Source organism: Pan troglodytes, chromosome 1 (assembly GCF_028858775.2).
Source record: "Pan troglodytes isolate AG18354 chromosome 1, NHGRI_mPanTro3-v2.0_pri, whole genome shotgun sequence".
Taxonomy (NCBI): Eukaryota; Metazoa; Chordata; class Mammalia; order Primates; family Hominidae; genus Pan; species Pan troglodytes.
Window position 1 is genome coordinate 173,315,664 of NC_072398.2, and position 25,676 is coordinate 173,341,339.

The 25,676-nt window shown below is 39.5% G+C and overlaps 1 protein-coding gene across 6 annotated transcripts in view; it reads left to right on the forward strand.

Moving 5' to 3' along the window:
* DAB1 (DAB adaptor protein 1) overlaps positions 1-25,676 on the forward strand; it is a 1,250,022-nt gene that overhangs the window by 579,144 nt on the left and 645,202 nt on the right. For all 6 annotated transcript variants that reach the window (XM_063801487.1, XM_054667233.2, XM_063801480.1 and 3 more), the window contains one exon: positions 15,390-15,463. The gene's annotated coding sequence lies outside the window, so the exon portion shown is untranslated. The remainder of the gene's footprint in view (positions 1-15,389; positions 15,464-25,676) is intronic.

Below are 25,676 nucleotides of genomic sequence, written 5' to 3' on the forward strand. Positions count from 1 at the left end.
AAGAAAATAAAATTGTCCCATTCTTTTTTTTTTATTATTATACTTTAAGTTTTAGGGTACATGTGCACATTGTGCAGGTTAGTTACATATGTCCCATTCTTAGTATTCAGTGGTAACTGTTCACAACATTTGATGTATTTTCTTTCATCTTTTTCTTACATACTTAAGTACTTTTTACAAAAGTAGGCTCATCATTATGCATTCTACTGTCCTATTTTTTTCTGCTTAAAATGTTAAGAAAACATTCTAATGGCATTAAATGTTCTTTATTATCACTTAATGGCTTTATATTATAGATACAAATTTATTTATCCAGACCACTGTTATTGAATCTCTTTATTTCTAACATTTACTGTAATAAGGATGTATAGATATCTTTATGGTGAATCTTTGGACACATCCATAATTATTAAATTATTTCCTTAGGATGAAGTTCCCTAAAAGTAGGCTTAAGCAAATTTTAAGGTTTTTATTACATATTATCAAATTGTCCTTCAAACCTATTTCTTAAGTTTATGGCATTGGGTTTATGTTGACATAAAGTTGTAACTGTTTACATAATACTTGAAATAATTTAAAAGGAGCAGTTTACCTAGCTATACATGTATTGGAAAAGAAAGATAAATAAATATGCAATGTGCCAAGCATTCAAATTTCCAGAGCAGATATCTCACAATTTACAAATCTAAGAGTTACTTGAATATATTAATATATCTTTATTCCTAAATGTACTAGAGGAAATTGAGTTTGAAAAATCCCTTATTTGCTTTGTCTACATCAAGTTGGTCTTTGGTCTCACAAAGTGGTATTTTCCAGATCCAGTAAAGATGTGGAGGCAGTGGCTCAGAGAACTAATAATATATCTACCAAATGCTTACATGTACCAAACCCTTGCCAACATCCTTTTTTTTTTTTTTTTTTTCCATTTAATTCAAGAACAACCTCATTTAGTGGAAGAGGAAACAGCTTCAGAACAGTTGAGGGTTTGTCCTAGGTCACACAGCAGTGAAGTTGCAGAACTGAGATCTGTTTCATTCCAAAAGAGCTCAGTTTTTACCTCCATGTTGCCTGCTTATAAACCCTAAGACTTCAGCATGAGTTTTGGTCCTACACATGCTATTCTATCAACTTTCGCTTGCATTTGCTTTTACATTACAATTGATTTTAGAGAACTGAACACAAGTTCTAGTTACAGCCTTTGGTCTCTCTCAGTTCCTGTTTATTTTAATTAAGCCATTTTAAAATTGTTCATTTCATCCCAACCAGAAGAATGTAATATTGATAAGGATCCGTCACATGCATACTATAAAATAATATAAATTAACCCCAGTGGTGATTATTTATTAAGCCTGAGATATATCTTAATATGCCTATTATTCAACATTGAGCAATGGGTTGTGGTTTTTAAAAAAAAAAAAATAAGAAAATATTGGGAGGGAAAGATGTTCAACTCTCATTACCGCAGACAATTTAAAATTTGTAATTAACAAAGTAAAGTATTGTACAGTGCCGTGAGACACAAGAAACATCAAGTCATACCTGTTCAGGTTACCGATGCTTGATAGAAAAAGTGATGATCTGAGGCCAGAAATCCTTTGACTCACATCTTAACCTTTTACTAATGTATACCTTTGGACAAATTCCTTCTTCCTTCTAAGCTTCTATGTACCCACCTGATGTGGTTTGGGTTTGTGTCCCCGCCAAAATCTCATGTCAAATTGTAATCTCCAATGTTGGAGGAGGGGCCTGGTAGGAGGTGATTGGATCATGGGGCGGACTTCCCCCTCACTGTTCTCATGATTGTGAGTGAGTTCGCCTGAGATCTGGTTATTTGAAAGTGTGTGGCACCTCCCCCTTCTCTCTCTTCCTTCTTCTCCGGCCATATAAGAATGGCTGCTTCTCCTTCGCCTTCAGTCATGATTGCAAGTTTTCTGAAGCTTCCCTAACCATGCTTCCTGTACAGCCTGTAGAACTGTGAGTCAATTAAACCTCTTTTCTTTATAAATTACCCAGTCTCAGATAGTTCTTTATAGGAATGTGAGAATGCACTAATACACCACCTTTAAGAGAAAGTGAAATTTTCTTCAAATGCTTAGGTGGGTTGAATTCAGTATCAAACATGGTAGTCCAAATTGCAGAATGATGCTAAAATGTTGGTAGAGGAAAAACAGAAAGAATTTGGAATGTCAGTAGTCAGAATGAGTATCAAATGATTATCCCCCAGCTATTATTGCATTTCCCATAGGTGATCTGTCCACATACCATGTCCTTTGACTGCTGGAGGCAAGCACTTGAGCTGGTCTCTCCATCTGACCCACACTATTCCCTTGCCCATCTGGACTATACTAATCTCTTTCTCATCTAAGAGCCTAGATGAGATTCAGCTCAAGCATCACCTCCTTAAGAAGCTATCTCACTTTTTGCCCAGGTCTGGCCTAATGCTAAATGTGCTTTTCCCTGTGCTCCCATAATGCTTTGCACATGATTCTAAAAAGTGGTTGTCTCATTGTCCTGCCTATGCGGGCACCAAATGAACGAGTGATATAACAATCTCCAGGCCAGGCGTGGTGGCTCACGCCTGTAATCCCATCACTTTGGGAGGTGGAGATGGGCGGATCACCTGAGGTCGGGAGTTCGAGACCAGCCTGACCAACATGGAGAAACCCCATCTCTACTAAAAATACAAAATTAGCCGGGCGTGGTGGTGCATACCTGTAATTCCAGCTACAAAGGAAGGCTGAGGCAGGAGAATCGCTTGAACCCGGGAGGTGGAGGTTGCGGTGAGCCAAGATCGCGCCATTGCACTCCAGCCTGGGCAACAAGAGCTAAACTCTGTCTCAAAAACAAACAAACAAACAAACAAGCAAAGAACAACATTCTCTAGACAGAGCTTTTGTAGCTAATAGAGCTATTTTTCTTTACCCAAAAAAAGTGGAGGAAGGAGAGAGAACTTAATAGCAAACCCTGAGCAGCCAGGAATCTCTGATTGTCTTCTTGGCGTTTAGCTCCTGGGCTATGGCAATTGAGAAGCTGGATCTCCAGACCTCAGGATATTTTATCTTTACAGTCACCCTCAAGTCCCAACATTCCTTTTATTCCTGAGGCCAAAACTCACTAGGACCATTCCTTTCATTATTAGCCTCCATCAGAAGACCACTGCATCAGCCCTCCACATCCACCAGTTCTACTAACTGTAGGTCCCACCAACCACGAATCAAAAATATGTTTTTTAAAAAAATAAAAATAACAATACAACAATAAAAATACAAATTTTAAAATACAACATAACTATTTACATAGGATTTATATTGTATTAGGTATTAATATTATAAGTAATCTACAGATTATTTAAAGTGTATGGGAGGATGTGTGTAGGTTATATGTAAGTAATACTCCATTTTATATAAGGGACTTCAGCATCCATGGATTTTGGTATGGGGGGTTCCTGGAACCAGTGCCCTGCAGATACCAAGGGACAACTCTACACTATCTTCTAGTGACTTCCAAGACAAGCTAAGGGCTGCACAAGAGAGATTCAAAGACCCCTTGGGTGAAATCATTATCCTGTAAAGTTGCAGCATTTATCTCTGGGAATAATTCTAGAGAAAGATTCTGGCGTCAAGAAGGTAACCGAGTATCACAATAGTCATGCAAGTTAGGAATCGTCCCCATTTTATAGTTAAGGACACCGAGGCTAGTGAGGTTCAGTATAATAGTCAAGGTTACACAGAAAGAGCCAACCTGTGACTGCAGCTCCATCTGGAGCCACAGCTCCTATCCTTTCCACTACACTACAGTGCCTGCACTGTAACAATCTGCCTCCCTGCCTTAACTGAGCCTTTAGAACTCAATCTTCTCTAGCAGGGGGCAGTTTTAGACAGAGTGAGAAAATTTCTTCACTAGTACCTTTTTTTTTTCCCCAGACTATCCAAGGCCAGAAGTCTCATCACGAGGAATAAGATTTGTTTGCAAGTTTCTTAGTCTCTACAAATGCACCATTGTTTTCTATTTCTTTACTTGAGTTGAATTATTTGTTTGTATCTTACTTTTTCAAGGTTTCACAGAATTACAAATTCACTTTCCCAGGAAGCCCGCTTTGAGACACGTTTGCATGTGGAAAGTTTACTAGGGAGTAAGGGTGTCAGAGCCAGTCAGAGTGGGAAGCTAAACAGTGATGCAGTCACAGTAAAGGCCTCAGTCAATTCCGTGGGAAGCTCTGAAGCTGAGATGACCTGCAGAGTTGTGCCAAATTGAAGCAAGGAGGCCAAGATTTTATATCCTCCCCCTTTGCTGTCAGTCATTGAATACTGGGTGGCCCCAGAAAAGTGGCTGTTCTCCTGGGAGAGGAGGTGCTCCTCAGCCAAGGACATTAGGGGAGCAAGTTCTCAGCTGCAAGCTGTCAGAGGGCAGCCCTCCCAGCCTCAGCAGAGTGAGTGTTTCAGTGTAAAGGGAGAATCTGTCACACAGCATGTCTTTAGGCACCTGGGAGCAATCACCTAAGCTGATCTCTCCATCTTGCCTGCACTACTCCTTTTGCCATCTGTACTTGTGTGAATGATATACAAAAGGTTTACAACACAGGGCCCACTACCCTTGGTATCTCTCAAGAGTTCCGTATAAGTGCTAGTGGTGGCTGAGAGCAACCTGTGCCTGGGGCCCCAAGAAGAGGCCGGCTGATCAGACACAGCTTGGTGGAAGAGCCTTTGACTAAGAGTAGAAAACCTACTTTTGCTGTTCTCTGTGTGGATTTGGTCATGATTTATTTGCTCTGTGAGCTTATTTATTGGGGTTAATACAAGAAAGTCCTTAGCATAGTTCTTAGAATATAGGAGGCTCTCCATGAATGCAAACTCAGTTTCCTTTTCCCTTCATTTTATTTGGTAAGTATTGGGTTAGATATTATCTAATATCTTTCCAAGTTCTTAAATCCATACTGGAATATTGTAATGCATTCTCAGATTTTATTTCATTTTTATTATGTATTCTTTATTAACTAAGCTTATAATTATCAGTATCTATCTTTTCATCTTTATTTATTTATTTATTTATTTATTTATTTATTTATTTATTTATTTTTGAGACAGAGCCTTGCTCTGTTGACCAGGCTGAAGAGCAGTAGGGTGATCTCTGCTGACTGCAACCTCTGCCTCCCCGATTCAAGAGATTATTGTGCCTCAGCCTCCTGAGTAGCTGGGATTACAGGGGTGTGCCACCAGGCCTGGCTAATTTTTGTATTTTTAGTAGAGATGGGGTTTCACCATGTTGGTCAGGCTGGTCTTGAACTCCTGACCTCAAGCCATCTGCCCACCTCAGCCTCCCAAAGTGCTGGGGATTACAGATGTGAGCCACCACACCCAGCCCCCATCTTTTTTTCATTTGATTTTTATAGCCATGAAATTCCTAGCTGGGGGAAACCTCAGAAATAGTCAAAACTCCTTATTTTACTCATGAGTAAATGAGCACACTGGTCAGGGAAGGGGAGGAAACTGACTTGTTCAAGGTCACATAGCAAGTAATGGCAGAGTAGAGAACACCATTCATGTTTCCTGACCTATCCCAAAGCTTGTCAACCATTCCACAAACCCCAGCTGCTCCTGGTACGTTCCGGCCTATAAGGCAGCATGATTTGCTTTCCTTGTGTTAACATTATTCTAGCATGTAATATCTGTGTTTAAGGCAATGACCTGAGAAGTACTTTTATTTCCAGTGCTGCACTTATTTTGCAGGGTTTATTAATTTTATTTATGTATTTGATCTCTCAAATGAAATAATAAACTAATTAGTAGGACAATTTACTGGTGTGCTCTGCCAAGGGTGTTTTACAGCCTCGGTGCAAGCTTGTCTAACTGTGGTGTCAGCAGATCCGCTTTCTGCCCTGCTGCCCTTAATTCCAGCCATCAGATACATGTGGTAGGCAGCCCTGTGATGGGGACTTGTGCCTCCAGGAGGCATGACCAAAGATGTCAGGTCATGGGGCAAAAGAATTTTTGCCCAGAAGTCTCCCTGGAATTTGATCCACAGACAGGGTGTTTCATATTGCTTAAAGGGATGGGACTGGGGTTCCCAGGGAACAGAAGTAAGGTTCCTAAAATGAGAATTTCCAGAGAATGGGGAAAACTGCATAGAAGCATTGGAAGTCACAACTGAGAGGTCCATAGTCCATCAACATTAAGAGCAAAGCAAAGAGGCTGGGTGCAGGGGCACACGCCTGTAATCCCAGCATTTTGGAAGGCAGAGCTTATCTGCTTGGGGCCAGGAGTTGGAGACCAGCCTAGCCAACATGGCAAAACCTCATCTCTACTAAAAAAATACAGAAAGAAAATTAGCTGGGCGTGGTGACATATGCTTGTAATCCCAGCTACTCGGGAGGCTGAGTCATGAGAATTGTTTGAACCTGGGAGGAGGAGGTTGCAGTGAGCTGAGATCATGCCATTGTACTCCAGCCTGGGTGATAGAGCAAGATTGTGTCTCAAAAAAATTAGAAACTTTGGGAGGCCGAGGCGGGTGGATCACAAGGTCAGGAGATCGAGATCATCCTGGCTAACATGGTGAAACCCCGTCTCTACTAAAAATACAAAAAATTAGCCGGGCATGGTGGTGGGCGCCTGTAGTCCCAGCTACTCCAGAGGCTGAGGCAGGAGAATGGCATGGACCCAGGAGGCGGAGCTTGCAGTGAGCAGAAATCACGCCACTGCACTCCAGCCTGGGCGACAGTGAGACTCCGTCTCAAAAAAAAAAAAAAAGAAAAAAATTGCAAAGCAAGGAGCAGTACAAGGAAATCAATTCAAAAACAATAGACACTGGGACATTGCAAGACATAGAAGCAGGGGTAGAAGAAGTTCTGGAAAACACAGAGTCATTGGAACAAATAGGGAAATAGTACCAAAGTTGTGTTTGGTGTACGTGGGCTTTCCTCCAAGGTGGCCCCATGTGTGTTCTCATAACAGCCAGTACTTATCTCTATCCTTGTCATTGTTTACTTCTCTGTACTCATTTGACCGTGAACACTAGTATGTCACCAGGGTCTAGAACCATGTCTGGAATATAAGAGGAGCTCAGTAAACATTTGTTGAAGAAAAGGAAGGATGGATGGATGACTCGGTAAATGAATCAATCTGTCAAAGCTACTAGGGGTTGAAGATTTATGAACTATATTATATTAATCTGCTGTCTTTGATGTAATCAGCAGAACCCAACCAGAGACAACTTTTTTCAGTTATTCATATTTATTATAGAGTGATTCAACATAGCAAAGGAGGATCTAACATAAAAGTTTTGAACTTCTCTTGATTAAATTTTCTTACTTACTAATGCCACTACACACATGAACGTATTCTTTTGGGGTGGAGGTAAAGGGTCTCCATATTCTAAAGTTCTGAAGTTAGAATAATTTCATCTAGATGTCAAACTAACTTCTAGATGCCTCCACTTGTCTACTAGCTGCCTTGCAGATATGAATGCTGTCACTGTCCTGTCTGCTGCTAAATTGTCACTGCAGATTAGATGCAACATGACAGTTCTTGTCAAATCAAGTTCCAAATCTCTGTCTGGGAACTGGCTGGAACATTAGAAAGGAGGAGGGTCAGTGAACCCCTGCAATGGGAGCTAAGAAAGCTCAGGATCCTCACATTCTGCAATGGGGAACTCCCGTACTGTGATTGGTTCCCCTAGGGGTTTTACTGCTCACACCTTTGCTATGATTGAATGTATGCAGATTAGAATATTAGATATAATTTGTGTACATGCTGGCTCTGCTACCCTCATCCAACAGCTGTAGAGTTCTTGGGGATGTGCAGATGAGGTAACCCTAATATGATGCTGTTTACATATGTTGGCTCTCATTGGGACACAGGCAGTCCTCATGTGTTGATGATTATTAAGTGGTAGGGCCAGAATTGAGATTTGTGGTCTTAATTTATACGCTCACTGTCTATGTGGCTCAGACAGGACCAGGCCTCAGAGATGCTGGGGTTCTAAGCCCAGGCAGGTGCCAGAGCATGGAGATGTCTTGGAGATCTTTTGCAAATACATATAATTGTTTGTATAATAAGCCTAATTATAAGGCCTGCCATTGATTCCATGCCTGTGACACACTAGTCAGTATACTAAGGTCTTTCAAAATAGTACTTAATGTTACAACAAACCTGCAATTATATACTCTCCCATTTTAAAGGAGGAAACTAAACTTTAGAAAGGGGAAATAACTTGTCCAGAATCACACAGAGCTCACATGTTATTAAGAAAATATACTAAATTTTCATAGAAAGTAGTAATCAAAACCAACAAAGATGTAAAAACTAGGGTAAAACAAACAAATAAAAAGCAACTATCTATTGTCTTTTTTTACTCTGTGATTGGAAAGATAGCAAACATAGTGCTTATTAAAACGTTTACTCTGTAGTACCTATGAACAGCTTATTTCTGTGGTTTTTTGGGAGCTGTGCTTGAGAACTTTGGGCTTATTCCAAGATCTAGAAGCAGAAACTTTTCTAGGCTTCCAGACCCTCTCAGCTAACAAACTGCAGTCACATTCTGGTCCAAGACCTATGTCATGTGTAAGATCACAATAAAAGACCAAATATTAGGTTGTTGCAAAACTAATTGCAGTTATTGCCATGAAACATAATTACAAAAACCACAATTACTCTTTTAGTATATGTGTTGCCAAAGCGAGCACAAACACACACACACACACACAATTACTTTTGCACCAACCTAATAGAATGTGTGTGTACTCAGACCTCTCCTTTGAGGTGACTAAAATAGTGTCTTAGGCAGTTCAGGCAGCTGGAACAGAATATCATGGCTTAAACAACAGCACTTACCTCTCACAGTTCTGGAGGCTGGAAGTCTGAGACCAGGGTGGCACCATGGCTGGGTTCTGGTGAGGGCCCACTTCTGGGTTTCCGACAGCCAACTTCTTGTATCCTCACACAGCAGAAAAAGAGTGAGAGAACTCTCTGTAGTACCTTGTATAAGGGCACTAATTCCATTCATGAAGGCTCCACCCTCATGACCTAATCACCTCCTAAAGTCCCCACCTCCTAAGACCATCATATTGGGGGTTCCAATTTCAGTATATGAATTTAGCAGGGGTGGAGAGTCACAAACATTCAGGCCATTGAAAACAGACTTTCCTATGTAGTCACAGCTTGGAAAGAACTGGTTAAATTTTTTACCTCATTAGGGGTAGAGGATCTTCAACAAAAGTTGTTAAACAATGCTAGATCCCAAATATGAGCATTTTAAATTTTTCTCCAAACTCTAAATTTCTATTGTATATTTTTTAAAAAGTTACTTTTTGTTCCACTGTATTTGTAGTTTGTGTATTATTTCAGCCACTAACGTGTGCCAGATCCCCTTTCCCTGTTTCATGTTTCTCCGTGGCACTTATCGCCATCTGACACACTCTATATTCAATTATTTAGTTGTTTATTGTCTTTCTCTGTCCCCTGGAATGCAAGTTCCATAAGGGTAGGAATATAAGTCTAGTTTGTTATTAAATCCCCAGTGTTCAAATCAGTGTTTGGTACAGTTAAACTGTCAACAAATATTTATGAAGTATAATGATGTATGGGTGGATGGAAGGATAGATGGGTGGATGTATGAATGATGAAGGTTGGATGGATGGATGATTGATGATGAAGACTGGAGAGTGGAGGATGAATGGATGGATGGATGGATGATGGATGGTTAGATGGATGGATGATTTATGATGAAGTATGTAGGGTGGAGAATGAATAGATGGATGGGTTGGATGTATGATGAGTGGTTGGATAGATGGATGGATGGACAGTTGGATGGATGGATGAATGGATGGATGGATGGATATGTAGATAGTTGGTTGATGGATGTATGGAGAGTTGATTGATGGATGGATGGATATGCCTTATTGGCTATGAAAATTTGGGATAAAATTATAGTAATTAAGATAGCATGAATACTTGCACAGAAATAGAAAACTAGTGGAACAAAATATACAGCCCCAAAACAGACTGTGTGTAGTAGAAACTTTGTCATCACAGATGCATTATTTCAGAGTAGAAATGATGAAATGAGAAATAAATGGTACCAGGACAAAGCATAGCTATACAGAAAGGTTACTTAATTCTGACTTTATATTATATAAATAGTACCAACAGCATAACTTTAAAAATATTAGAAGTAATTATAGGTCTTTATGACTCAGGTGTAGGAAAGGATTTATTGAGTAAAACCAAAAGAAACACTTACTGTAAAGGGAAATTAAGTGTTTAATACTGAGCATCAATTTTCTCTTACTTAAGTGGAAACGTAAGATAAAAAATAGAGAATGCAAAAGCAACAGAGAAAATAAACAGAGTTGGTTATTTAAAAAGAGCAAAATTTACAAATCTTTAGCTAGATTAAGAAAAAATGAGAGAAGAAATAGATATATTTCATTACATTAAAATTTTAGAAGTTTAATATGTCATTTTAAACAAAATGTTCACATAGGAAAAATATTTTCAACATATATACCCACATAAGAGTTGGTATTGAAAGCAAACAAATTTAGTATAGAACATAATTATAACAAACCCCTATATACCACCACATATCTTAGTCAAATATTATCATTTTACCATTTTGCTCTTTCCTCTACTTAGGGTCCTCTTCCTATAACTTGTGACCACACCTGTTTTAGGACTTTACTAAATGTCGCCTTCTGGTGAGGTCTTCCCTAACTACCTCCTTTAAAATGGAACTCCCATCCTCAGCACTCTTTTTTTCCCTTTTCTGCTTCCAGTTTTTCCATGGCACATGTGACCATCTGACATACTAGGTGTTTTACTCTCTCTTTAATGTTTATTTATTTATTTATTTTTGGTGTGTGTTGTCTCCCTTCTATAACAACCCAATAGAAAAATGGACGTATGAAAAAGCAAATCACTGAAGGGAAAACCTAAATGGCCAATTAAATAAACTACAAAAGAATGTTCTATCTCACTATTGTATTTTAGCATGTAGAGAAATACATGCTAAAACACAATAAGATATTTTATATCTATCAAATTGGAAAAATGTTTAAATCTGATCTGACAATACCAAATGCTGGTAACAGTGTGAACTAACGCCAGATTGGTATAAATGCTGCTGTCACTTTGTAGAGCAATATCTAATAGGCCGGGCACAGTGGCTCAGGCCTGTAATCCCAGCACATTGGGAGGCCGAGGAAGGTGGATCACTTGAGGTCAGGAGTTGAGACCAGCCTGGCCAACATGGCGAACCCCGTCTCTACTAAAAATACAAAAATTAGCCGATCGTGGTGGTGGGCTCCTGTATTCCCAGCTACTGGGGAGGCTGAGGCAGGAGAGTTGCTTGAGCTGGGGAGGCAGAGGTTGCAGTGAGCAGAGATAGTGCCACTTCACTGCAGCCTGGGTGGCAGAGTGAGACTCCATCTCAGAAAAAAAAATAATAATGTAATAATTCTGAAGATGCATGTACTCTATGGCACAGCAAGTCCGCTGATAAATCTCGCACATAGGTACCCAAGGAGTATACATTGTCCATTGCAACATTATTTGTGTTAGCAAAATTTGGAAACTGCCCAAATATGCATCAAATATGGATCATTAGGCTAAAATATAAACACGTGATAAAATACTATCTACATGTTAAAAAAATTATGTCTAATGGACAAAAGCTTGAAAATGTAATATTAGAAAAAATAGGCTTTAAATGGATACCTACGTTAGGATACCATCTAAACAAAGTTTTAAAACATGCAAACCAGTAACATATATTGTTTATGAATACAACTATGTATTAGAACAGAAAAATATGTATGGAAATTTAGGAGAGTCGTTATCTTTGTGGAATTGGGAAGAAATTCATGGGAGGGTTTGCTTATTTCTACAATGTTTTATATTAAAAAAGATCTGAAACAAATATGACAGAATGATAATATCTGACCAAACTGGTATCAGTACATAGGTTTTTGTTATAATTATGTCTGTATTCAGGTTCATGCTTGAAATATTTAATAAGAAAATAAGCAGGAGGCACTTAAGTGTGACTTAAGAGGGAATAAAATTCAAGTCTTTGCATTCCAAATAATAAAATGCAACAAGGTAAAATTGTAGACTGAACTTTGTGTGAGTCAGAGCCTGTGTCCAAACCCAGATTCAGTGCCTTCTTTTCATAATAGTTAATGAGATTAGGCTATGGAACCAGACATTCTGGGTTTGAATCTTGGCTCAGACACTCATTAAGTGTTTAATAGTGAGCATCAATTTTCTCTTATTTAAAGTGGAAACATAAGATAAAATGGAGAATGCAAAAGCAACAGAGAAAATAAATGAAACAGAGTTGGTTCTTTAAAAAGATCAAAATTTACAAATCTTTAGCTACATTAAGAAAAAATGAGAGAAGAATTAAATAACTAAAATAAGAAATGAAAGAGGGGACGTTTCTTCCAATTTTACAGAAATCAGAAGGATTATAAAGTAGAAAACAGGACCTCCTAATGTAACCGCCCAATGATTACATTCTTGCATGCTGCCCAGATGAAGCCAATTTATCAAGGCAGGGGAATTGCAATAGAGAGATTTTTACACGTAGAGCCAGCTAACGGAAGACTGGTATTTTATTCTGACTCAAATCAGCCTCCTAGAGCATTTTGGGGCAGGATTTTTCAAAGGTAGTTTGGGGGAAGGGGTGGGAGTGGATAGAGCAATGGGTGTTTGCTGCTGATTGATTGGGGGTGCAATCATATGGGTGTGAGAAATGGTCCTTCTGTAGTGCTGGTCACAGGTGAGGTCACAGGCATGGTTGTTGGGTCCAGGTGGAGCCATAGGTCATCAGACATGCAAAAAACCTGAAAAGATATTTCAAAAGGCCAATCTTAGGTTCTGCAATAGTGATGTTATCTGCAGGAGTAACTGGGGAAATTGCATATGTTGTGAACTTTGAATAATAGCTGGCAATTATTTGTCTACACCTTAGCAAAATTCAGGTTTCTCTATCCTCCTAGCCTTCTGGTTTCTCATTAGCTTTACAAAGGTGGTTGGATTTTGGGAAGGCTATTATCATTTAAACTATAAATTAAATTTCTCCCAAAGTTACCTTGGTTTAAGCCCAGAAATAATGAAGGGCAGCTTGAAGACTAAAGGCAAGAAGAGATTTGGTCAGGTCAGATCACCCTCACTGCTGTAATTTTTGCACTGATATGATTTTTGCAAAGATGGTTTCACTAACAACAAATATGAGGAGGATTAAATGAGAAAATATTTGTATATTGCTTAGCATACTTTATGGCATATAATATAAAGGAAGATTGATGTGTGTTTAAGAGCTCCAGGTCTTTATGTAAAAAGACATGAACTTTAAGCCTGTTTTGAATTCCAGGCTTTCTGTCATTTTTTTTTGTTTGTTTTCTACAATAACCCTGTCAGGTTAGACTTATTATCCCACTTTATATATAAGAAAACTGAGGCTTAGAGAGGTCAAATAAATTGTTCAAAGTTACCTAACTCTTAAAGGACAAAAATGGGATTTAAACCAGGTCTACCTCCAGAAAAATATAACTGTATATTAATATCCTGGCTATATATCACTAGTTTTATGAGTAGACTAAATTGAATTTCTAAAAAGCCCTACAATAATCTATCCTGTAACTTTTTTTCCCTTGAACAGGGAGTTGACCATTCATTTCTGATTAAAACTAGTAACAAACCTCTACTTAGTTTATATATATGTAACTCCAAATGTGTAAAATAACTGAATTGTTATAATGGGATATTGTTACTAGATAAATATTCCTGCCTTAAACAGATTCTTGGTCTTGGAATACATTGGAAAATCACTAGGCTGTGATATTTTATTATATTGACTTTGTGTGTGTGTATATTTTTAACCATAAGATCTTTTTTTTTTTGTTTTACTGACTGCTCTGAAAAATTGCTGCCTCCCTGCTTTCCATTTTCTTGTATCTTTTATGAATCTAAATGGAACATCACTTTTTATTGTCACTGATTATTTTGAATGAACAATTTTCTTAATATAATTTTTGTCAGGTCCATTTCATTAGTTAATTCTTTTGTTCATTCATTCACACACTCATTCCTCCCTTAGGCAACAAACATTGATGGAATGACAATTGTGCCAGTCTCTGACTAGGTTCAGGGGAAGCAAAGTTTAATAAGGCATAAAAACGTCATCAGAAGCACTCACAAACAGGGGAGGCAGAGATGGAAATGGATAATTCCAGTGCAGTGTTATCTTCAGAATGGAGGTATTGCTGGGGAATAGGGAGTCCCCAACTAATTGAGAAAAGTGGTACAGGAATTGTGATATTGGAGCTGAAACTTCTGTTTGCTTCTTTACTGTCTGGAAAAATAATGCATGCTCTCTGTAGAAAATTTGGAAAGCATAAAGAAACAAGAGAAAAATAACCTACAATCATACTACAAAGATGACCACTGTTATTTCTGAGGACCAACCCGTGGATGAGCTGAAACTTTATCAACAATTTTGTTATACAAAATATATTTTCTGTATAGTGAACATTTAAAAAATTATTTTTATATTTACATATTATTCTTCTATGCAGAAATACCAATTTTTTTTTATTCCTCTATTTGGTGTTTCCTTCTTACAAATAACCCTATGATGAATATCCCTGTACGTAAATACCGGTCTGCATTCATAATTGTTTCCTCAAGAAGGAACCCAGCCAGCCTGGGCAACATGGTGAAATCTTGTCTCTATAAAAAAATGCAAAAATTAGCTAGGCATGGTGGCACACCTGTAGCCTCAGCTACTCAAGAGACTGAGGCAGGAGGATCACGTAAGCCTAGGAGGTTGAGGCTGCAGTGAGCCGTGATTCCGCCACTGCACTCCACACTTCAGTGTGGGCAACAGAGTGACACCTTGTCTCTAAAAAAAAGAAGACGAAGAAGAAGGAATCCGGAAGCTGAATTACAGATTAAAGGGTCTGATCGCTTTTAAGACTCAACATTTTCTCCAGTGCCTGCCTGTTTACTGATCTCAAGGCAAGAGCCCAAGCCCTTTAGAAAGTCAGATGAATTAAAAATGTGGGGAAGTTCTTTAAAAATTCTTAGACTCTTTTGTGTATGTGTAGATATGTATGTATGTGCATATGTATGTATCTCAGATACAAACAGACACACGTATCCTGATTCTCTTCTAAGAGGCATTCTGTGACTACCTCTTGCCTAACATGCACAGTGGTCTGTATTTGTTGACTTTTTCGTCAGTAGTATTTTTATTTTATCCATCTCTCTATTCCCAGTGCCTGGTGTATGGGAGGAAGTTAGTAAATGTTTCTTTACTGAGAGAGAAGAAAAACAAGACCATTAAATAATTAATGTTTACTTTTTTAAATATCATGTTTTGTTTGTTTTCAGCACTCAGCAAGACATGGTGGTGAGCCCTGACTCTCAGTCTTCATGATTGAAGAACTCTTTTGTACAACACAAAGGTAAATATTTGAGTCTGGCTGGGTATCGCTGGTAGAAGGAAAATCTTTCTCTTTGGGAAAATTTCCCACAAATATCTCTGGGTTCTCTCGAAGTGGTAGCTTTTGTATTTTGTATTCCTTCTTAAAACATATCAGAGGGTTCATGGAGCCTTTGGAATTGGTGCTTGGGGTTGCTTTTCTCTAGTCGGCTTTGTGTTTATGGTTAGAGGAAGAGAATATTGGTTCTCTTTTGTCTTTTCTTTAGGTACCTAGAAAATGTCATCAGGATCCTTAGGTTTTCCTGCCTCTGTTTTAGCCACTTCTAATAGATCATCTCAGATTGGCTTGATTTTCAACAGAACTATGTTAGCTCTCTTTCTTAAATGCAGCCCTCCGTCCCACTGCCCATTTCAATATATTTACCAACAGAGGAAACTATTCTCAACTGTGGAAAATAAACTCAAACAATATGTAAGATAAATGCAGAAACATGGAAAACAGACTTGGAGATTTACGAGCATAAAGGGAAAGTACTGTTATTTTGACGTCCTAAACTTTTAAATGATGGCAACCCTGAATTATGTACTTCATACAGGAGCCAGGAATCCACAATTGAAAACGCCTATTCTTTTGACAAATTAGAAGCATTCATTCCAATATCTATTTCTTGTTTACTGGGGATAATGCTGAATGAATCACAGACTGGTGGATGGATGTCCCTTCCAACACTTTTAATTAGCAGCACTGCCTATTAGGATGAACAGAGCATTGCTCTTCTGCCATAGATTACCCCTAACCCCCCTTAAATGGAACAGAAATCTTATTCTCCACAAGGTAATATTCATCTCTTCTCCAGCCAGACAAGCATAGAAAATTAAACAATGGACCATTAAAAGCCCAGATAATATATTTATCATTTCCAGTTTATGTGAGTTTGTAAGGCAAATATGAGTGGGAGCTATTTGTTATGGGACCTTGGGGAACAACAGGACTGGAGAAGGAGCAGGGAGGCTGGAGGATCTGAGACTTGTAAAAATTCATTAAAAATATGAGAAGCTTTTGGAGACAGAGGAAATTAATTACTCTGAGGGACTCAAATATCATTGCTCATTTAAGTGACCTGGTGAGGGGGCTGAGAAACCTTTTTACTGATGGTTTCTATAGTGGAGGAGGTTGGGAGCTGGGATTCCTCAGCTGTCAATTTTTGCATTTCGTTGGTGGCTTATTGACATGTTAAGCTGATTTGCACCCCAGCCTCCTCTAATGAATAGAGTTCAATGAGAAATGGGGTTGGGGTGGGGGGACACTCGCCTCCTCCCTCTGCCCCACCACCACCTAGGATGGCCAGGTTATTTAGATGAGCTTCACCATGTAAGTAACTGCTACACCTAGGGGAAGCCTGTAATTTGCCGCAATAGAGAGAAGAGGCTGATCATTTGATGCTGGACTGAGTTTGATCTTTTATTATTGCCTTTCCATCCACAAAGCTATTCTCTGAGGTAGAGTGAATTTGGGAAGACAAATTAAGGTTTTCTACCTAAGGAGGACTAGGGAGCAGTAGCTTCTGAAAACAGTCATCTTTTCTAGATTGCCAGTCTAATAAATCTCTTTAATGCATTCTGCCTATAAACAGAGGTTGGGAATATATAGATTTGTGATGACTTAGAAGTTTAAAATCAGTAAGCATTGAGAGCAATGGAGTAAAAGCTTTCTCATACATGTGCCTTACCTAGACTCGGAACTTCAATGTTTTAATTTGAGCTCTGCCATTATGCCCCTGTGAGGCCCTATCCAAGTCACCATAGTCCTTTCAGCCTCTGTTGGATGATTTATAAAGCAGAAAAAGTAATATCTATCTTCTGTGATTGTTAAGAAGATCAATGTGCCAAAAGACCTTTGAAGGATGGAAATAACATCTGGGTATGTGGTATCCTTATCACCTATTGATATATTCTGTTTTAAAAGTATTCATCCTTAAACATTGAGGAAACTCAGTGGTCTGTGTTCCTGCTTGGGTCAAGGTTAAGGGGCTTGGCAGTATCCTCCTGGCTTGGTCAGTTAGGAATGGTGAATCAGCAAGCCAAAGAAGGAAGAGCAAATGTTGACCTGAAGACTTCTCTAGGGGGACATTATTTACATGGTTTGGGGAAAAAGAAAATAAGTAAGCGAAGCCTACCCTTGGAGAAGGTGGGAGCCCTGGATGTTCGCCTCTGGGGGAGTCCCAAGGAGTTACCACCTCTCCAACTGGAAAACATCCTATGCTTTTGAAATGGAGACACATCATTTATTTGAAGGTGCATCATTGATAAAGTCATGCATTGCTGAAGGTAGTGGAGGCGATGTTTGAAGGTTATTCATCTATTCCTAGAAAGAGATGATGAAGTAAACTAGGGCAGTGTCAGTGGAGATAAAGAAGAAAAGAGAGCTTTGAGAGTCCTTTGCAAGGAAGGACTTCCAGGCTTCAGTAGCCCTGGCAACAAGCATGTAGAATAGGGAGCAGTACAGTGACTCCACACTTCAGAGTGTTCCCTAGGTGCTTGTACTGTCATTAATGTAAATGTCAAAAAGAGAAGGATACGATCCCTCCCCACAAGGAGCTCAATGAGGTAAACTATAATCATATAGAGCAGACAGAAATAAGCCCAGAAGAGCAATGCTGTGCTGAGAAAGGGTGCTACTTGAGCTGGACCTCAATGATGAGCAGTCTGTGCTGGGTGAGAAGGGTTCGAGGCAGACATTCCACAGAAGACCAGCTGCATACAGCAGCACTGAGCCACAGTTGGTTAGAGAGAAACACACTCGGCCTGTTACATTTCTTCAGCAACCAGAGTATTTTGGGGTTTTGTTTTCTGTTTTGTTTTTTGAAATGGGGTCTCGCTCTCTCACCCATGCTGGAGTGCAGTGGCATGATCTTGGCTCACTGCAGCCTCAACCTCCTGGGCTCAAGCGATCCTCCCGTCTCAGCCTCCCAGGTAGCTAGGACTACAGGCACACACCACCATACCCAGCTAATTTTTTCATTTGTTTGTAGAGATAGGGTCTTGCTATGTGGCTCAGGGTAATCTTGAACTCTTGGGTTCAAGCGATTCTCTCATCTCAGTCTCCCAAAGTGCTGGAATTACAGGCATTAGCCACCATGCCCAGCAGCAACCAGAGTTTTGTGCACCAGCATGTACTCAGTGACTTTCAAAGGCTTTCATGCTATTGTTGTGTTCTAGATGTGGTAGACTACCTGCCTGTCCTCATTAGCCACCCTTGTAGTAGCCCAGGGACTTGTCCTGAGAAGATTCAGAACGCATTCTGAACAGTTGCTAAAGCAACTGTCCCCATTCTTTAGTGTTCTTTTGTGGGTTTTTTGTTTTGTTTTGTTTGCCATTACCTTTTAGAATTACTTGAAAGTCTTCAATTGGCATAATTGAGCTATTGGTTATTCATTTATTGTATTGTTTTAATTTGTCCATCTTTATATTCATCTGCAGCCATCATAGGTGAGATAGTATGCCTTTCCCATTTGGATAATAAGATGGTAACAAGACAGAAAAATGTTTTCTTGCTATTTTTTCTTTTCTCCCCCTTCTTCAGTTCTTCCCTTTAGTGCCTCCTATATGACTCTTTGTTTTTATTTCCTCAGATTCCATCTACTTACCCTACTTTTCTTCTTCATTGTTATAGAATCACACATTTTCCAATTTGAAAGAAAGTAGGAGATTCTAGATATCCAGGCCCCAAGTGTAAAAACTTCGAGAGGGCTCTTAACCAGGTGGTAATTTCCCCTTTCTTCTCTGTTATTTTTGGTGGCAGTGGTGGTGTTGCTTTTCAAAGCTGAATGTCTTAGATTCAAATCTCTGCCCCAAGATATAACAGCTGTCTGACATTGAGCAAATCAATCCCTTTAAGCTTCAGTTTCACATCAGGAAAATGAAGGTAGCAATAATACTTTCCATAGAGTATTGTTGTAAGACTTAAACAAAATAACGCATGTGAAAGGGTCTGGAACATTACATAGTCTTGACTTATAATGTCAGCAGTTATTACTGCTCATAATAATAAACATATACCATTGTAAACCCTTAAAATGCAAAAGGCAGATATGTTGATCTTTTTGACAACAAGGAAGGAAGAAGCTGAAGAGACTCTTTCCTACTCTATAGCTGGTCTTATAAAATGAAAATTCCTAGGGGCAGAGACACAGACAGCAGCTAAATCCCTGGGTTCACAAGGAGCCCTCCCTGGCTGGAGAATGACCTCACTGCTAAACAGTCAGAAGGCCTGCTAGGTTTCTAAGCTTCTCCTGGGCCTCCAAAGAGCATCTCAGTCAGCCCTCTGCCAGCTACAATATTCCTTCCTGGATAGCATGGTAGCTTTGTAATATACCAACGTGACTAGATTGAATTACATTACCGAGAATCTGGTTTCTTGGCATGTTTTCAGTTAGGTAGGCCACAGGGAGACTTGGGAGGTATAGGAGGATAGAAGGGAGGTGGCAGCCATCCTGTAACTCACATGCTGTTGCTCATCTGTGGATCCAGATGAACCTTGGCAGCATGAAGCAGCATGTGGGCCTGTAACTGCTTTCCCCCTCCCTGGATTCTCCTTCAGCTTCTCCATGTCCATGTCCAGATGTGTGTGCTTAACTCTTTGACAAAGGACTCTGGCTTCTACAGGTCACCCACATCATCAAGCTGCAAAGCAGTAAAAACCAAGGTTCTCATTCATTCTCATGGGATTTCAGCTCATGCTTCCAGATTCTGAACTGCTCTCAATTTCCCCTTTTAAATCCATTTTCCCTTCCTAATGGCCTGCCCAGTGGGCTTCAAGCTCTAGCATCAGATGTGAGACAACAGACTTACAGACTGCTTAACCAGCCCCCACAATTGCGTAAGGCCAAATCTCTCTAGTAAATAAATAATGCATATATAGTTATAAAATATATATATTATATAATGTATTCATTTATTCATTAGTGAAACAGAACCAACCACTAAGAGATTATATATGTGTGTATGTACATATGTGGGTATGTGTGTATATATGTATGTGTGTATATATATATGCATACACACACATATGTGCATGCACATATACATCATCTACAAGTGCTTGTTTCTGCTTCTCTGGTTGCACCCTGATTGATTCAGACAGGCATGAGCTTTTTATAATAGGGAATTCCCTACTTCATAAGGCAGCACATTTATTTTCTAGCTTCCCTCTATGACTCCCTTTTCTGTAATACAGCAAAAAAGAAATTAACCTTGTAATCCAAAAATGTTTTTCAGTCCTGATATATCCTACTTTCTCTTCTGGACTTGTGCCCCTCTCAGCCCTAAAGCCTCTCACCACCTCATTGCCACAGACCTCACCCATTCCAGTTCATTCTCTCTAGTTTCTCGCCTTTTTTGAACTTCCAAATCAGGCTCCTCATGAAATTAACCCTGTAAGTAGTACTATGCTAGAGAGGCTCTTCTGACCATTCCATTTCACCAGGCTTGTTTCCTTCTCATCCTCCCTGTGCCTTTCGAAGATAATGCCTTGATTCTAAATGTTGACAAGGCACAAGGTGATATAGAGGGAAGAGAGGAAATCACAGAATTTAGAATCAGAATCGTTTGTGTCTGGTCACCACAGAGTGCTGACTGCATCTGTTTATTTAGCTTCTGCGGGCCTCAGTTTTCTCAGTTGTGAAATGGACACACTAATTGCTGACCAGCCTATTTTCAGACGTTCTCTGAGTCCACTGAAACCTGAGCAGTCCTAGATGTTTGAGGTCCTTCAAACTTGAATCCGACTACCCAGTCTCGGATTAGCCCAACCCTAGGTTAGGGAAGTTCCAATTGTGACCAAGTGTTGAGCTTGAGAATTCGTAATGGAGTGGCAAATCAGGACACATTTTTTAATACAAATAAATATCTTGAAGTAGTAATAACCTAAATTTGTATACTATTCAGGATCTACCATAGTAAATCTTTGCCTAAATTGTTTCTTGAAGAAGCTGAAGAAATGAAATATATAGTGGTTCCTTTTGAATGAGAGTGTATGTAAAAAGTCCTTATATATCAAAAATGTCACAAAGGGAAAACACTGAATATGAAAGAATAACTAAACATTCTCTTGCTCAAACCAGTTAATAACTAACATAAAAGCAAATGCAAAAATAGACATGATAGAACAATCTATTATAAATCTGACTACAAATAAGGAACTAAAAGCTATAAGTAAGAGACTTTTAAAAAAGAACACAGCCAAGTGATGAAATTAAGTATATACAAATGAAACTGTGTGAATGAATCATATAACTATCCATTCAAAGACAAGAGCCCCTGACCTCTCAAGCAGAGGGTATCCATGCAAAGAGAAGAGGTAACTGTAGGAACATCTTATTCTTAAAGTGCAACATAGGCAGCCAATTGTGAGTGCACAAACCTGGCTAGAAAAATCTCCGTAATTGGCAGGTATATTGCCCCCAGACAGAGATGTGGAGGATAAAAGGTGACAGCTGAAATCCACATTGATGACCAAGCCTCACTCTGCTCCCCTGCACACATTTATATGTGAACAATAGCCAAAGTTGAAGAAATAGCTGGCTGTTCCCCCACTGTCTTCCCTCAACACACATCCTGCCTATCTTACAAGCATCAAACAAGTGCTGTAGTCCAGCACCTGGCACATGGTAGGTGCTCAAGTAATATTTGTGTGAGGTGCACAGGTATTAATGAATTGCCAAAGAACTCATGGAGAAAGTCTAGAGATATTAGCAGACATTATGACAGCATCTGGGACAAAATGAAATGGAACAAAAAATGCCCAGGAGAATTATTCTCTGCTAAAGATTTAACACGCTGATGTTCATAACACCTCACCTGCCAAAGGTATCCTATTCAAAATGAAGGAAGCAACAGAACAGGATTAAATTGGCACAGCTGGAGAAGGTCTGCCTGTGTGAAGAGCCGAACGTTATCTCCAGGCAACGGATGGAGTTGTAACGTGAATATTTTTATTTTTAGTGTTGGGGAGAAAATGAATTTGATCCAAGAGACACCTAGAGTTGATAAGAGAAGATTGGGGCTTGAGGGAGGGAGGGGATATATAATAAGCTCAGATCAAGAAGGCTGAGCAAAGAGGTAGAGTAGAGGGGAGACATATGGAAGTGGATCTTGTTATTGCAGAGTGGTGCCAGAATGTGTAATGAGGTGCTCCAGGGCACCTGGTCAACACAGGCTCCCTACTGCTTGGGACAAGCAACATCAGAGTAGGCACCTAAGGGCTAGGGAATCAGCTTCCAATAGATAAAGAATAGCAGCAATCCTCCTGTATGGAATGTCTGTGTCCTTTGGGGAACAGGAGATTCTTTATTAAATCACTTAACATGGTATATTATATTTTTCTGTTTGCATTTTTCTCTCACTCTTTACATTTTCCTATGGTACTGAGACATGTTTTTTCATTGTTTCTTGTTTGTTTTGCATCTTTATTTCTAGCACCTAGCTCTGAGAACTTAAAAAAAAAAATCACTGAGCACTTCCATATGCTAATGATAATAAATCAGACCCTGGACATGTGAGAAAGCTATTGTTATCTGCGTTTGTAAGTAAAGAAGCAGAAGATCAGAGACGTGAAGCAGTTTGCTTATAGTCACACAACTGGTGAATTGCTGAACTAGGACTCTAGCCCAGACCTATGTGGATGAAATTTGTGAACTGCTCACAATTTCCCTAAATCTCGGAGCCTGTAATTGAGTAGGTGATCTCTAAGTTCTTGAGCACTTCTTGGAAGGAAGGAGGAAGAGAAGGATACAGGATGAGAGGATAGATAATGAGACGGGAAAGGAAAAGATTTGAATAGCAATAACCAGACTTGGAGAGTATCTGTTCTGGACAGATCATAGACAAATAAGCCTGACAAAAATATTATTCAGAGATTACACTGGGGTTACTGAATTATAAAAAAAAAAAGGAACCAGCACTTTGGGAGACCGAGGTGGGCAGATCACATGATCAGAAGATCGAGACCATCCTGGCTAATACGATGAAACCCTGTCTCTACTAAAAGTACAAAAAAATTAGCCAGGTGTGGTGGCGGGTGTCTGTAGTCCCAGCTACTCGGGAGGCTGAGGCAGGAGAATGGCGTAAACCCCGGCAGCGGAGCTTGCAGTGAGCGGAGATCATACCACTGCACTCTAGCCTGGGCGACAGAGCGAGACTCCGTCTCAAAAAAAAAAAAAAAAAAAAAAAAAAGAAGGAACTGGGCAAGAGTTTCACCAGGGAACATTGGGTTTTATCCATGAAGAAACCAGGAATTTAGACTAAGTCAGGTATATAAGAATATAAGATCAAAGTTGGAAAGGGAGTGAGGTGGAGATTTGTATGAAGAAGAAAGCTCTGCTGGCTGGCTTCCCTGCAATGAGCTAACCCCAACTCACCCATCCCACCTCCACTCCCAGGCCTCAATTTGCTCATTTTGTCCTTATAGCAACCTTAGAGGAAATAATTACTATGTTTTAAGGATGAGGAAATTAAGACACTAATTAACTCACTAATGCCAGGAGTGAGTTTAAATGCAGTCACTAGGACTAAGTTACTCAGACACCAAACATTGTGGGAGTGTCCAATTTGCTGCAAGATGATTCTTCCAAAGGACATTTCTATAGGAATTTCATCTAACAGCAGCCTTCATTTAAGCCAAGCATGTCTCTTTCTATAAGTGCATTCAGGAAAAATAAAAAGACTTTCCTGAGCTTGCATGCCCCTAGATTCTTTACCTCTCTGCAGCTCTAATGTTACTCTAATGCTGATGTCTTTATTTATCAGTGTCTCAGCTGGGGACACTAGCTCTGGGTGTCCCATTGAAGGTAATGTTCCCAGATGGCTCACAAATTAGGTTCAATAAAATGTAGCCATTCTTCTCTTTTAGTGAGTCCTTAGCGCTGAACCCATTTAACTTACCTAATACCCTATTTGAGTTGTTATATCCTAAACATGAATTGATTAGAACAAGGGAATAGGCTCTCAGGGGAGTGCAATAAGTTTTTTGAAGTGGATAGAGGCCCTGCTTTGAAGCTGAAAATCTAACTTAAGGCTCCCTTTGCCACTTGTTAACTGTGTGGGCTTGGTTTCTTGTGTCACCCTCCTCATTCATTTAGCCTCAATTCCCTTACCTGTAAAAAAAGGAAATTAGAAGTGGTTGTGAAGAGTAAGAGGTGATATATATGTGAAAATACTTGGTAAAGTATAAATGGTTATAGAAACATAAGTTAATACAATACATTTAGACATAAAACATTAATAGGAGTGCACCACCTCAGTGGAAACATACCCCTCAACTAGAAATTTTAACAAAAAAAGGAAGCAGGAAATTTTAGAAATCTAAGGAACCTCAGAGATGATCTATTTCAACTTCCTGTTTGGCAGATGAGGAATTTGAGGCCCCAAGTGATGAGGAACTCACATTAAGTCACATAGCAAATGACACAGAGAGCAAACCTGTAATACACGAGACCTGCATCTGCACTCATCATCTTCTGCCCACAGCCTCTACTTCCTCTCGTGCCATGCTTCTGCAGACTGTGGCCTTTGATGGAACCACTGAAACCAAGAGCTTCCAACTTCACATGCCAGAGAGAAAGCCCATGCCTCTAAAGCCTGACTATTCCAAGTATTTTGGGGACCTTTCTTTTATCTGCAATTAGAAGGATGACTATTACAATTTTAGAAAGATGGCCTATCTAATGTGATTTCCGTGGGACTCTGTATGGTTTGTGTTTTCAGCACTGAAGGGAGTATCTAGAGCACTTGTTGATTCTGTCTCTGAAACAGACTCAAACATTTTCTTCCCTCTCCAGTACATTAGAATGTAAGCACCCTGAGGGCAGCGACCTTGTCTGTAATCTCTTTCACAAGAAGACACCCCCAGTGCTGAGCACGATACACAGTGCATGCTCAGTATTTGTTGAATGAAAGAGGGCATACCTGCTGCCTTTGCCTTAGTTCATGGACACATTATTTTCTCAAGAGCTTCTTAAAGTGCTCCAACTCTAGTCTCACTCCTTCCAAACCCTCCTTCACACTGCCCTCTGAGTATCCTGCTCAATTACAAATATGAAAAGGCGACTCCTCTGCTTAAAACTTTTCAGTGGCTCCCCTTTGCCTACTGGAACTGGAAAAGTTCCTTATTGGAGACTTTAAAGTTCTTTACTAAAGTTCTTTATAAAGAACTTTATAAAGTTCTTTATAAAGAACTT